Source organism: Tachypleus tridentatus, chromosome 12 (genome assembly GCF_004210375.1).
Source record: "Tachypleus tridentatus isolate NWPU-2018 chromosome 12, ASM421037v1, whole genome shotgun sequence".
Classification (NCBI taxonomy): domain Eukaryota; kingdom Metazoa; phylum Arthropoda; class Merostomata; order Xiphosura; family Limulidae; genus Tachypleus; species Tachypleus tridentatus.
Genome location: NC_134836.1, coordinates 79,015,910 through 79,030,678, shown reverse-complemented (window position 1 = coordinate 79,030,678; position 14,769 = coordinate 79,015,910). Strand labels below are relative to the sequence as shown.

At 31.2% G+C, this 14,769-nt stretch overlaps 1 pseudogene across 1 annotated transcript in view; it reads left to right on the top strand.

Annotated features, from left to right (window-relative positions):
• Positions 1-1,160: 1,160 nt before the first annotated feature.
• Positions 1,161-14,769, top strand: part of LOC143235673 (ATP-dependent 6-phosphofructokinase-like) — a 30,215-nt pseudogene continuing 16,606 nt past the window's right edge. Inside the window, exons 1-10 of the transcript XR_013019350.1 lie at positions 1,161-1,232; positions 2,044-2,252; positions 3,651-3,803; positions 7,537-7,726; positions 8,403-8,568; positions 9,324-9,368; positions 11,813-11,921; positions 12,478-12,573; positions 13,907-13,999; positions 14,673-14,683. The product of XR_013019350.1 is annotated as an ATP-dependent 6-phosphofructokinase-like (transcript). The remainder of the gene's footprint in view (positions 1,233-2,043; positions 2,253-3,650; positions 3,804-7,536; positions 7,727-8,402; positions 8,569-9,323; positions 9,369-11,812; positions 11,922-12,477; positions 12,574-13,906; positions 14,000-14,672; positions 14,684-14,769) is intronic.

Genomic DNA, 14,769 nt, shown 5'->3' with positions numbered 1-14,769 from the left:
ATGTATGGTCAATCCTATTATTTGTGGGTAAGCAAGTAGTCCAACAGTTGATGGGGGTGATGTTGATTAGCTGCCTTCTCTTTGATCTGTCACAACAAAATTAGGGAGAACCAGAGCAGGTAGATCTCGAAAATTAATCAACACCTTTTTTCCATATATTATGTTATTATAAAACTAAACGCAAAAATGGCTAGCATGTAATTAAATAAATTAGAAATGTTTGTACAAACCTGTAAGGTTTGTTTGTTTTGAATTTTGCGCAAAGCTACTCGAGGGCTATCTGCGCCAGCCGTCCCTAATTTAGCAGTGTAAGACTAGAGGAAAGGCAACTAGTCATCACCACCCAACACCAACTCTTGGGCTACTCTTTTACCAACGAATAGTGGGATTGACCATCACATTATAACGCCCCCACGACTGAAAGGGCGAGCATGTTTGGTGCGACCGTGATTTGAACCCTCGATCCTTGGATTACGAGTCGAACGCCTTACTTAACACGCTTGGCCATGCCGGGCCCAAACCTTTGAGGAATGTATCATTTATTTTAATTTAAAAATCAATAATTTGATACCCAAGTTCTTCTTCTGAAGTGAGCTTGTCCTTCGCTGGGAAGAGCAATAAGTCTACGGATTTACAACGATAAAATCAGAGGTTCGATTCCCCTCTGCGAACAAAACAGCTAGCCCGATGTAGCTTTACTAAAAAGAAAAACACAAACACTAAAGTAAGTTGAAATTTCTCTTGCTCCATTGTGAAATTCAATCGCCTGTTTCCCATACGTAGCAAAGAATAATAATATTAGAGATACGGTAATATTAAATAGGTAATATTGGCCTCGCTGTTGGCAACTTGAAAGTTGGAATCTTGCCCATCATACATTAATATTCACGAGCTCTCTCATGCATGAGTATTTTAATCCGTTGGAACTTAGTTTATTCATATAAAAATTAAGTAATTATATAGTTTTCTTCTTGCACATAACTATAGTTTAACTTAACCCAGTTTATAAATTTATAAACAGAAGTTACACACAGAGCCAATCTAGCAGTTTTGAATAAACAGTGATGGACAATCAATAATGAGAAGATGAGAACTGCAGTTCATCGTTACAGTCCACTAGGCTTCGCTAGTGCGTTTATTGCTCCTCTCAAAGTGTCAAAGACGTTGAAGGTCGAAGTTATCTAGACGGATGTTTTAGAGCCGGTAAGTGTGTGAAAGTGAGGGTTTTAAAGGTACGTAACATAGTGAAAACGTAAGAAATGTTTAACCTTATTTTTACCTTTACTGATCTAGTGCGATAACTTTTAACAAAGGATTTCGATGTGTACTTTCACATCAAAATTTATAATATATATAAATTAGTTAGTTATAAGACTAATTTTTCTGATTAGTTGCCACTGTATCACAACTTGTACAGGGTGCTCGGAAAGTTACTGTGCAGTTTGAGAGCAGCGATAACAGCATTCATTCAGTCTATTTCAAGCCAGCAACTGATAGCGGTGTTTAGAAACAAAATAAGAAGGATCCAGGCCTGTATTGATGCCAACGGGGGTCACTTTCAACATTGTTTATAATTGTCATTCATATTTACCTCCTGTATTCTATATTGCAACATGTATGTTGATAAATATATAAGTGCACAGTGACTTTCCGAACACCCTGTATAATTTATAGCATTTGAAATTTTGAAGCGATCCAGCCCCCACTATGCTACTGTACCGTAGTACAATTACTACATGTCGTTTTGCATTTTAATTATAAGGTCATAAGGATTTAAAGCGGAACATTTTAACCTTATAATGAACTTGCTTTAATTAATTGTCTCCACAAACTTAAATTGTTTGTTATTTACGCGTGAAGGGTAAACTGTGTTATTTATTATTAGTAATAGCACTTTCGTGTTTAATAATATTATTTTTATTAGTTTGACTTTGATGGTGAGTTTTAAATTTTTAAAAAGTTCTGTAATCCAGATTTTCTGGACGATTGCTAGAAACTGCAGTGGAAAACTGTTTTGAGTTCTCTTGTGTGTTTCTTTTACAGCAGAACTTCTGAGAGAGATTTAAAATTAAAGATGTCTCACAATGGCCAGATTTACCAGCGTTCTGACACAATGGTGGTTTCGTTATTGTCACCAGTTCATGATGATGAGAACAAGAGTAGATTTTTCAGCAGAGAAGGTCTTGCTGTCACCAGAGGAAGCCATAAAGGAAACGCTATTGCGGTATTAACCAGTGGTGGTGACTCTCAAGGTATGTATACATAGCTATGTGATAATGTTTGAACTGGATTGGTTTTGTTTGGCATTGGCAAATAAATTAGTTACAGGCTTATTAAAAAACAGAGTCTAGGTCCGGAATCCTTGTAATATGCTGGATGTTGCTTCTAAAGCGTGATCATTTTGCTAAAAAATATGTAATTAAGCAGATTTTAGTAATGTAACATGAAAGCTTCCAAATCTGCATGAATACAAATGTTTCTTGAATTCCCATATTTCTGGACTAGCTGAGTAATTTACACTAAGGTTAAATTTGAGGTTAATATCATCAAATTATTAATTTTGACATAGGCATTAAGCCCCTTGGGTGACAATGTTTAGATACTGTATTTAACAATTGCTATTATTTTCATTTCTTGACTTTTTTTTAAATTTTACCAATTACCTTGATTTACCTTGTATTATTAAAACTCTTGACCCATTATTTCAATTGAAACAGTACATTAGCCAAAATTATAACACAACTTGCATTGTTTGTTAATATATACAGTGAATTTATTGGAAGGTGACACACACAATAAAGTGTGTTAGAAGTGCTTATGTGTCCATACTTGTGTTTATCAAAGTATGTATGTGTTGATGTGATTTTATTTTTAATTAGTGTATTGGTCAATACATCAGATAGTCCAAACTTCATTATTTTGAAATGACTTAACTATTTTTAATGATTCCTGTGGTCTTCCTTACTCCATAGGTGTGTAGTTCTGTTCTTACTGTTGTGAGAAGTGTTAATTACTATACCATAATAATCAAATTAGTAATTTACCATTAACATATTACCTTAACTATATAACATAATCTGTGTTATATAGTTACAGAGCATTTAATAGATATTTTTTGACATAATTTATTCAAAGGTTAAAATAATTTTTATACAACCTTGTACATAATTTGTAGTGTTAAATTTAAGTGACTTGTGCTGAATGTTCCATGTTTTCAAAGAAATGTTTTGTGGCAAGACATGTAAATTCATATTTTTTTCAAGACAACTAATGATAATTTACATTTTGTAAAACAAATTGTGGACAACCTCTCCCCCATAACAAATGTATATTTTCTGATCATTTTTTATATAGAACTAACATTTTTTTTTCTTTTAAGAAAGCCTAACATTTTGTAGTATAATACAAAAACAAGATTTAAGAAATTGTTCAATTTATTTTTAGGCATTATTAAATAAATTATCTCCTACTAGCTAACGTAAGAGTAAACTTTTGTAGAATTTGAGATGCACTATAAATTTCATTCATGTAGAAATAACATATTGATGTTTTATAGTCAAATGATGTTAAAAACCATAATTTTTGTATGGATGAAATCAAGTGCAGTGATGAAACTGGTATAGGTTATAATATATTCTAGTAATCTATAGGAATGAATGCCACTGTTAGAGCTGTTGTCAGAATGGGTCTATATATGGGTGCTAGAGTATACTTCATCAAGGAAGGTTACCAAGGAATGGTAGATGGTGGTGAAAACATTGTAGAAGCTGGTTGGGTTAGCGTTTTCAGGAATTATCCATAAGGTATGTAGACTAAATTCTTGTATATGCTGTACAAACATTTTGGTAATTTATTCTTTATAAAAATATTACTTTTAAACAAGAAAGAAACTTTTAATGGATAAGAGCCTTAGATTTAGGCTAATATAATATAATTACAATAAATGACTTTTAGGCATTAACCCACAATGATGAATTACAGTAATTAAATCTGCACGCATCATCTGAGCAGGTAATTTTCTATTGTTCAAAGCTTTTCATATATTGTACGATCTTTAAACTGTAAACTTAGAAATCAAGTCCTTTAGTTTCTGACACCTTTAATTTTTTTACAGTGTTAAGCTTTAAATTTGTTATTAAACAGATTACTTAAAGCTTTTAAAATCTATAAATAGATGTACAAGGAAAAATTTCTATTACACACCATACTACATGAAACCAAGTTAATTGAAAAAAAAATCAGAATTGTCTGTCTTGTCTTTGTGATTTCACTAATAATATTTTTTACCAGAAATAAAAATAATATTTTACAGTTTTAACATTACAGGAACATTTTTACTAAAGCTTTAAGTATGAACATATCATTGAGTTTTTGACTGTTGGAGACTTGCTAACATTTTGACTATTACCACATGTCAATGGGCATTAAAGCCCACATCTTAGTCTCATTTTGTGGGAGTAGTACACATGACACAAAAGAAACCTAGATTTAGATGTCATTTTGTGGAAGTAATATCTGAACACTATTAGAAATCTGCAACTTGTGTGATGAGAATGTCTAGATTTCATCCTTGAAGGTTTCAAGTGTTGGAATTTGCAACACAGAAGAGTTTGATTATTTGAAAATATTGCAGTAATTCTATTTAAAAGACTTGGTTCAATATAAATTTAAGAAAATAATTTTAAAATAACAGCAGAAAACTTTGCAAGATTCTTCTTGATGTTGCATTATTGAAGTGGTGATTCAATCTCATTGTGTCATTGGAGTAGCTTTAAAGTGTACAGTTGGCACTGTTCATAAGCTGAATAGTTCAGATTAGTATGGCTTTGCTCATATGTTTTAAACAAGACTTTTGACTTATAAACCCTTCAATTCATATCTGCTTATGGCTATACTTAGTTGCAAAAAATACATAAATGCATGTATTTTGTATACCTTCAGTAATTATGTATTTGCTCATTTATGAGACATTTAATTGACAAGAATGTTTCAGAGGCATAGCTTGGGTTTTCAGCGACCAGTGATAAAGTCATTTTTCACACTCTCTCGTGACAAAATGTAAGTCATAAGGGGGTCCGTCATATTTTCCCAGAAATTTATGAGTTTTAGAACATGAAAACCTGCATTTCATGGCATATGTTTAGGGTATGAAGGAGATGAAAAAAGTGAAATAATTGAGTCAACAATGGTATTTTGAAGATATAATTGAATAACAGAGAAGGCCAGAATTAGAAACAAGAATGCATATAAAAAAATTAATGCAGAATTATTTTATACTAAAATAATAGTGAAATATAACATTGTGAAAACTTAAAACATTACGTTGGATATAGTAACCTGAAAAGTTAACATAAAGTAAAAGAAATAGTTTGATATAATGCTTTGGATGTTATTATGTGACTTCAAAGAGAAATTCTTGGCTTTGCTGCTGCAAATTTATTGATTAGTTCCTCAAAATTTATGCTGTCGGTAATCTCTCCCTCCACACTCAGCAAAGCCAAGGCTGACAATCTTTCCTGTTCCATGGATGATCTCGGGTAAGACAGGATAAGTTTTAACTTACTAAAAGACCTTTCACAACTGGCAATAGATGTTGCAACAGTCAGTAAGATCTGAAGACCAACTCTCAGATTTGGAAATACATCATCCCCATACTGCCCAATGAAGCGAAGCAGGTCCTCTGGTGTCGAAAGCTTAACATCAGCCCTTGTCTTGAGTAGCATTCGGCAGTCCATTATTTCACTGAACATCTCCAAGCCATCCAAGTCTGTATCATTAAAGCTTTCCATAAAAATGCATCTCTGTTTCAAGCTATTCTCATTAGTTGTGGACATCAGTTCCTTTATGCCTAAAAGAAAGCCAAAACTAGAGTCCAGTTTCTTCAAGCTGATGAATCTGTCTCCATTTCTGTTTGTATTTTGTCAATCATACTTTTCATCAGTCGCAGTATTTCATTTTCTGCTGTGAGTCCTACATCCTCTGCTGTTTCTCTAGGCATTTTTTTATTCTTCCTTTGCCGTCTCTCAATTTGGACATCACAAGAACTGCACAGTTCCTTTGCTTCTTTAAGAGAATTCTTGCTTATGACATCACTATTTTCTAGGAAATACCCTTGTAAAGCCTGAATATCTTGAGCGGCATTATGGAAATTCTAAATCCCTGTTACATTTATCCTTAACAGCGAAGTCGTTATGAGTATTTTTGAAATGATGTGACCGATACATGAACATTGCAACGAATAAACGAATTATAGATTTAATAGCAATAATTTTTACGTTGGATGCACGGTGCATCCAAAAATCTTATAATAAAATCTAAAAAAGGCTTTGATTGAGCAATTTTGCGCTCATCTAAATCATTCTTGTCACAAAAATAGCTACGCACCTGAGATGCACCTTTCCACGAATTTCTGATAAAAATTATTCCAAACGAGTGCCACTCTTCCACCACCTCGGACGTGACCTTGTCTTTTGGTAAGTCAGATTCCAAATCAGCCGTTGCGCGCTCACCCGTTTCAAGAAGGCGCGAAAAGTTCGGACTCGTATCTGCTATTCACAATCTAGTCCAGTGTTAGATTTTCTTGGCTTCGCTTAGATACTTCAGTCAGATTTCCTCGATTCGTTTCCAGCTTTACCAGACTTGTGTGTGTGTGTTTCACTGTATGGGTATTTGGGTATGGTAAAGTCATTTAAACTACCATTTCGGTTATCTGTTATAGCCGTTCGGTTACTCCCGAAGGACAGGGCGCTGAGGCCATGGTAGCATTCCGAAAACTGGATCAATAATAGACAATTTACCGGCTTTGTTCTGTGAAGTATCCGTGTAATGTGCGTTCTGATTACTGATTTACAGCATATAATGTTATTTTCACAACGTTTACACAATGTTACATAACAACGTTGATTATTCGCTATTAAGTGACTGCATTTTGACGTTTTCATAACGTTTAGACAACTTAATAGTAAAATGTGACCAATTACAACGTTACATAGCAACGTCTATTATTCGTCAGGAAGTGACGTTGCAATTTGACGTTTTCGCAACGTTTAGACAGCGTTATGGTATAACGTGATCAAATCACAACCAAGTTGTGGCAACACATGACGTTGCAACTCCCACATATGGGACACTGGGCATTAATTGGTCAAGAGGGGAAAATATTTCATTCTGAAATTCATTCCCAATTATGCAACATCAATTTGGCGCCCCTCGCTCCCGATGCTGAGCCCGGGGACAGATGTACCACCTTGCTCTCCCCAAGCTACGCCACTGGAATGTTTTTATTATATATATATATATATCAAGGAATTCATGAAATAAGCAGTCTTTAAGTTTATTTTAATTTGAATATTAATTATACATAGAAATTGTTGATAAAGACACATAACCTGAACAAAAATCCATACATGTTAAACATATACAAAAGAAACAAACTCTAAACTTACAAATTTTGCATTCCTAAATAAGAAATTAAGTGTATTTAATATGATATTAGTTTAATTAGTATTGGTTTATTTGTATTGTGTTCATTTATAGGGTGGAACAGTGATTGGAAGTGCTAGATGTAAATCATTTCGTGAGAGATCAGGTCGTCTAAAAGCTGCAGCAAATTTGGTGAAGCATGGTATCTGTAACCTGGTGGTTATTGGTGGTGATGGTAGTTTGACGGGGGCTAACATTTTCCGCCAAGAATGGTGTTCTTTACTTGATGAGTTGGTTGAAAAAGGTTAGAAACTGAGTACTAACATGAAATAAAACTCTGACACCAGTCTCCCCACACCCCCCATCATGGTGGTAATGAACAATGTAGATTTATTTCTAACAGGACATGAAAACTTTACTTAATTTATGTTTAGGTTATATTTGTAAAAAGGTGGTGTTTTTGATGTTTGTACTAGAAAGAATTAAACTAGGTACTCCACTGTTGTTGAAACTCTTAGTTGAGGATACATTTCAGATGATGTTCTAGTCAAATGATTTGAATACTTCACTTTAAATGTTTTTCCTTGAAGAAGACTTTTCACTCATATCCATGTAGGTTATTGGTTATTGTCTGTTTTAATATGGTGTTTTCATGTAGTTTCATGTTTCCTGTAACTATTTTAACATGTGGAATTAATAAACATGCTTTTAACTTGACTAACTACAAAGAATAAACTCTGTGATATATTGCTGAAATTTTTGAAATAATAAACTACTGATTAATTTAGTTATAAGACTACTTGGCAGGGTAATGTTTTGAGTCTGTGCTGTTAATAAATGTGACTTGTTGTAAACATGTACAGAAGAACCAGAGTAAGTTATCAGAATAAAGCGAAGGGAACATTATACATTAGATTATGTGAGAAATAGTACAAATAATTATTTTCACATTATTTTGTTTATTTTTTGTTTCTTTATAGGTGAAATAACATCAGCTAAGCAAGCTGAGTGTAGCACCTTGAATATTGTTGGCATGGTTGGTTCTATAGATAATGATTTTTGTGGGACTGACATGACTATTGGAACAGACTCTGCTCTCCACAGGATTGTGGAAGCTGTGGATGCCATAGTTACTACGGCTTCAAGGTACTGAAAGTTAGCTTTATGCTGATATGTAATTTTCTCAAGTGATGCTGATTATATGTTTAAGAAATATTAACACTGTGTAAAAGTTGTTTCAATGCATAAACTATCTTGCATTTTATGATTATGATTACGAGTTAGGGAGTTAAAATCTTCAGTGCAACTACAGAAATCAACGTGTCATATGTTTGTAGAACAACATCAATTTATTAAATTAATGACACTATATTTGATTTCTTTTGTCATGTATTGTTGCATGTTTTACCAGAACTACTCTTGTTTCATTTCCACAAATACAAAGTTGTTCATACAGAACTTTTTAAGGTTATTATTGACTGTATTCAAGTTTAGCACATTTAGGAGTAGGTGAAACTTCATAGTTCTTATCTAACTCTGGAACAATAAAGATCTAACTTATTAAAACAATTTCCATGAGATTTGAAATAAATAAACCTTCAGCCATGCTGTGTTTATTAAATACTGCAAAATGATTATACAAGAAAAACTGCCTCATTTGGTCACTATGTCAACACAGTTAGTCTTAGCAGTAGAACTAGCGTGAATTTGGCATTTAATTTTTATCATTATGTTTTATGTTTATTGTATTTAGTTGGTAAAGCATACTGAGAACATAATTGTAATTTTGATTTAATTATTTTTAATTTTATTTTGGTTTCGGTAATTAGTATTTATATTAAAAAAAAAAACTGTGAATTGGATATTGTACAAATAACTTTTTTATTTCCTATTTGTTTTAGCCACCAGAGAACATTTATACTGGAAGTTATGGGAAGGCACTGTGGGTAAGTTTTTTCTAATAATTTTTGATTTATATCATAATAACAGTATAGAGTCCTTGTTTTTGAATAATACATAAATTCTAGCTTATCTGGATAAAAACGTTTTATTAGATAATTGTACAATGTTTCAGCTAGAGTCCAACTTTACTGTGTGCTTACAAGTACCAGGAAAGTATTTGATAATATTGTATAATTTGATCAAAACATTGTACAATCTTCTATTAAAAGAATTTAGCATTGTCGGATAGTTCCTTGGTGTTTGTGAATACACAACAAAACTGAACTCTGTAGCTGAAATGTTATAGAATCTTCCTGTAAAATATTTTCTCACAAAGAAGCCTGAACTTGTGTATTATTATGCATCAAAATATTTGAAGTTAATTTAATGTGTATGTGTTTTGAGAAATGTTCTTTTCACATTCAAAATTCTCGTAAATGTTGAGTGCAATAAAGACATTAAAAATACTGATTCTGTTCTATTGCATGTGAATTTTTAATTTGAGGATATCTACTTGCCTAATGTGGACACAGCATTTGTAATGTTAGATGGATTTAGTGATCATATAACTACAGCATAATCATGAAGACAGTTTTATTGTGGTATTTGTAGTTTTCCTTACTCTTTATTGGTAAGGTTCACAATGTTCTCGTCCTTTATAATTCTCAAGGCTCTTATGATATAAAAGAAAAAAAAACGTTTTTATATGAGCACAAAAACTGTGCATTTGTTTGGTTTTTGTAATGTGTTTTACCTCTACTTTCCACTTTGTTGCTGGCTGAGAGCCAGATTCCATGTGGTAATCAAATTAAAAGCTGTCATTACTCACAAAGTTTTTAAATTCCATATCTATTGTTAAACTTTTGTATTAATGAATCAAAGTTTATGGGCAAGGTCCAGTTATAAAGTTTTATGTTTAGTATTGGTGCAGTTTTTACTTTGGGGTGTTTGAAAAATTGGTCTAGGAGATTTTACTGAGAAAGCACAATTAACTTTTTTGTTTTCATTGAGTCACATGAATTAAAATTTAAAAACAATTTTAAATGTACTGAAAAATATTATAGTGAAGGAAATATAAACTGTTGTTAATGTTAGAATTTAGATAAAAGTGAAATTTGGAAGGTTACCATGTATTTTTTGCATTTGATATTCAATGGACTTCTGAGCTACCAACCAATAACAGTTAAGGTGATTCAATTGTAAAGTAGTAATATGTGAAAAGTAGTTTGTTCTGAACATAACTAATATTATCAGGGGCTAAGAGTACATGTTATGCAGTTTTTATTTTGAGGTGCTTCAAAAATTGGTCTTGGAGATTTTACTGACAAAATATGTTGATCAACCTTTTTTTTTTCATGGGGCAAGAGTATATGGAAACTTGTAATAAAAATACATACATTAATATTTAATTGATTGGAAAAACAAATCTTGCTATCATTAATTATGGGTGAGCTAAAGTATATTTCTACAGCTTTCTCTTTTCATTATGATTGAAAAAAACAACTTATAAAAGTTCCTTGTATGATTGTGTGTGTGTGATATAATGTCTTAAAAATAAGTTAATAGATCTTCTAGTTTTAGGAGAACTTGTAAAATACAAGTTATGAAATTTAAACCTTGTAATCTGAAAATACAGAAAATTATTTCATGTATGTACAATATTTTATTAATTTTTTTAGTAATGTGCCAAGGAGATGTAGGAGTGATGTTGCAACTAAACAACCAGTCACTCACACAATATTATCCTCCAGCTTATAAACACTCTTGTCTTCAGCTCAACATAAATAATAGTTTAAAGATTTAAAAATATGGAAATCTAGGTTAATCAAACTATATAATCAGTACGTTCAGGTTAGAGTAGCCAGTCTGTTAATGATAGGAAGGAAAATACCATATGAAGATAATAAATGTTGTATAAATATATATACTCATCTGCATGTGTGTATGTGTTTGATAATTTTGAAATATTGATAAAAACCAAGTAAGATTGTTCCATAGTCCTCAAACAGAAAAAAAAAAAAAACATATATCACCTGGTTGTTTTACAAGTCAACTTTTATACTGCTAATTTGCTTTAAACTGGTAACATACTGTATCATATTGAATAATTATATCTTTGTTACTTCCCCTCAACAACACTCACTTTAAGGAACCAGTCAAAGAAATTGGGTTAGATTATTTGTTTTCAAGGTGAAATACATTGAAGACTCCAGAAGTAATTTGTTGAAATAATTGCAGAAGAGACTGTGTGTTAAATTATTTTCTGTATATTTTATTAGTAACCTGTAATAACTTGCTTTAAAAATGTATTTAAAATGCTGATAGATTTCCAAAAGGAACTTTTGTAACTGAAGTTAAACAGTCTTGAATTATTGGGAAGTGGTTAATCTGTAAACATTCATTATTTTTTTACTCTTCGTATATATAATCTATGGTGACATTATCACAGGTATCTTGCCCTAGTGGGTGCCTTAGCAAGTGAGGCAGATTTTGTTTTTATTCCCGAATGGCCTCCTGAAAGTGATTGGCCCGACAAGCTGTGCAAAAAATTGAAACAGGTAAATAATATTCTTGCATTTTTTTGTGTTCTACTTCTTAATTAATATTTTCTATCAATTTTTAATATGGAGTTATTTTAAGTTTCAAACTTCTTTATATATAAAAAGTGAATTGTGAAAACTTTGTTTAAGAATGTAATCATGTTTTCAATGACAAGAGTGAATGACATTTCAATATTTATTTTATGATGTAAAATGCTGCCAAATTTACAGATGTTTTGGTACATTTTGTTGTTAGAAAGTATTTGTTTATAAGATATTCAACAATCCAAGTTTGTTTTCACATGTTATTTATTTTCAACATCAGTATTTTCATGATTTATTGAACAAAAGAAAAACATTTTACATCTAGGTTACTGAACCAACCACAAGTTTCTGAGAAACATTCCAATAACTTTACACAAGGCCCAATGTTGAACAATAAACCTATTAAAAATGTTTAGTTATTATAGCTGATTATTGTTGCTTAAATAATTGATGTTTTATAGATAAAAAATATATACACATATATATATATATATATATATATATGATCAGAATTTTAACTGTTGTTTAGGAACGAGATTTAGGTCAGAGATTGAACATCATTATTGTGTCTGAAGGAGCAATTGACAGACAAGGGAATCCTATTACTGCAGAACAGATAAAAAAGGTTTGATTTATGTGAACAATTTCATATATGACATGAGATCATCACTAATATGAGGAATTAGTGTAGTTTTTTTTTTCTTTGAGTTTTGGAAACGTAACATGATTTAGTGTCATTAGTCTAAGTACCAAATGATATGGTTCTCATATTTAAATATTCTAATTTCTCTTAGAGTATTTATGAAAATGCTGAGGTTTTAAGGTTACTAAAAGCTGTAATTAATTTTTGAAAGCCCAGATTTATATAGAAAGTATTATATCCTCAAGAGGAAAGTTTTTACATACACAGGCCAATATTAAAGAAATAAATCTTACTTTTTTCTTTGCCATGTTTTAACTCTAAATGCCCAAGAATAGCATTGATTCAGCATTGTTTTGTCTTTTTTTTTTAAATGAAATCACAATTTTAATTACTTCTTGAAAAATATCATCATAACAATATCTTATCAAACCTTTAAAATTTAAATTTCATGTGTGGTCTTTCCGACCAAAATTTCCATAGTTTTTGTTTAAAATAAAGTTTATGATTTAGTAAAAGAAGATTGGTAATGAGTACTATATATTTTCTTCATTTCTTTTATATGAAACATTACATGCAAAGTAACATAACAAATTAACAATAACAATATAGTTTGATATTAAATTTATTTTACTTTTCTTGCCAGGTGTCATTATTTGAATATTTGAAAAAGTACTTAAGACGATATTAGTGATATAGATAATAAATTACAGACAAGACTGTTGAAATTTATAGCAAGCTGTTAGGAAAACTTGTGTATCAAGATATATATGTTATCGACTACTATGGTGAGATAAGCACTCCTAATAACAACTATGGTTGAAAAACAGTGATTTGCTAGAGTGTATGAAACCACACTAAGTAGTGTGATTTTGAGAAATGTTTAAACTCACCTTTTAAGAGCTATAAGTGCCATATTATGCTCACTGAAATCAGTAAAAGATCAAAATTGTGCAATTTAAAAATTTTACATACATAAAAGAATCGATAACTTTTATTAAATAAATTTTCAACTTTAAGGTATTTGGTTTTTACTATTTGAAAAAATTATAACAAATTGATATCTTGTAATTTTTCTAATTAATTCAGTGCTGTAGGATTTTCCTTTCGGGTAGAACATAACCATCGAGATGCCATAGAGTTAATTAAATATTATATTTTTTGAAGCTATGCAGTTCAAACAGTTCCTGTCTCCACTATTATTGAAAAGTAAAAACTGTGAACTAATAATTTATCATAATTATCATTGCTTATATCTAAAAAAATGTACAAGGTATCTTTTTTATTTAATAGCTTATATTTGTTGTTTATTTTGTAGGTTTTATTGAACAACCTAAAACTGGATTCTCGGATAACTGTTCTTGGCCACGTGCAGCGTGGTGGAAGTCCATCAGCTTTTGATAGAGTTTTAGTAAGTTAACATAGAAAAATCATTAACTAGTTTCCCAGTTTTAGTTTTATGCATATTTAATAGGACTAAAACTAGCAAAACATTATTCACAAGGATGGATGCCTGTCATATTAAGCAACAAAATAGTGCATTAAAACTGTTGGAAAAGTATAATTATTTATTTTGATTATCTGGTAGATGAGTGGAGAGGTTTCATCTTCTAAAGCCTAACCTAATGTGAATTAGGATATGTTGAGTAGTTTTGCAGTTGAGATTATGTGCTTGATGAAGATTTCACATTCACTTTCAATCAGTATCCAATAATTTAAAGATATCAAGTTTATCTGAAGTTGTCCCTGTTTTTAACTTGATCTACCACATCTCTCTCTCTCTCTCTCTTGCTTCTACAATTATTTTTGATGTTTCTTTTCTGGACATCTTTAATTTTACTGATCAACTAAAACTGGAATAAGTTCCAGAAACCTCCCAGTGATACAGCGGTATGTTTGTGGACTCACACTGCTAAAAACTGGGTTTTGATACCTGTAGTGAGCAGAGCACAGATAACCCATTGTGTAGCTTTGCACTTAATTCCAAATAAACCAAAAAGTTCCAGAAAGTTTAAGTGAAGATGCTAGAAGTAGTTTAGTTGGTAGTCAAAGAAATGTTGGATAAGTACTGTTGGTAATTGTAGTCTGTATTAATGTTATTAAATATTTTAATATAGTTCTGGTATTTTATGTTGAAAAATAAGGTGGATTCTTGAAGTGTTATATTTTTAGTATCATGTG